The sequence below is a fragment of the Odontomachus brunneus genome, unplaced genomic scaffold (assembly GCF_010583005.1).
Source record: "Odontomachus brunneus isolate Ranch 3 - 2012 unplaced genomic scaffold, Obru_v1 Obru_scaffold_237, whole genome shotgun sequence".
NCBI lineage: Eukaryota > Metazoa > Arthropoda > Insecta > Hymenoptera > Formicidae > Odontomachus > Odontomachus brunneus.
The window spans coordinates 348,534-349,344 of NW_022639687.1; positions in this window are offsets into that span (position 1 = coordinate 348,534).

The window sequence follows — 811 nt, forward strand, 5'->3', positions numbered from 1 at the left end:
TATATATATATATATATATATATATATATATATATATACATACAATATATACATAAAAAGAGAGGAAAAATTATGAAAATCTATATTCAAAATATTATTAAAATATAGAAATATCTAAATATCTAAATATTTTATATAATATTTATTGTAAACAAAAAATTAATATTTTGTAGATATATATTCCTATTTTTCCCAGTAAGGAAAAGTTAAGGACAAACAGTAAGAGCTAGCACAAACATATTTCAAATAGTCAATTTAGAAAAAAGGAAGAGTTCTTTTATTTACTGCCATTGTGGGATTTACTGCTTGAGGTTCACCGCAGGTCATATAACTATTCACAAGCACAATGTTATCTTTTTTCAAAATTGAGTTTTCGTCAAAGATATAATACATTCTAAACTGAAAGAATCCCTTTTTTCTCAAACATAAATGTTTTCTCCGTCTGAATACAAAATACTGAATACTGAATTCTTTTAGAATGTATTATCTAATATTATCTAATATAATTTTTTTAAATTTTATTAGGAATATGAGTATATATATATATATATATATATATATATATATACTTATATTCCTAATAAAATTAAAAAAAATTATATTAGATTATATTAGATAATACATTCTAAAAGAATTCAGTATTCAGTAATTTGTATTCAGACGGAGAAAACATTTATGTTTGAACCGAAATAATAGAAAGCTCCTGAATAGATTTAACTAATAGTGAGAAATTAACGGCACATAAGGAGCAAGCACGGATGTCTTAGTGCTATTAAATACTAATATTATTTTTTAATAATATTAATATGAT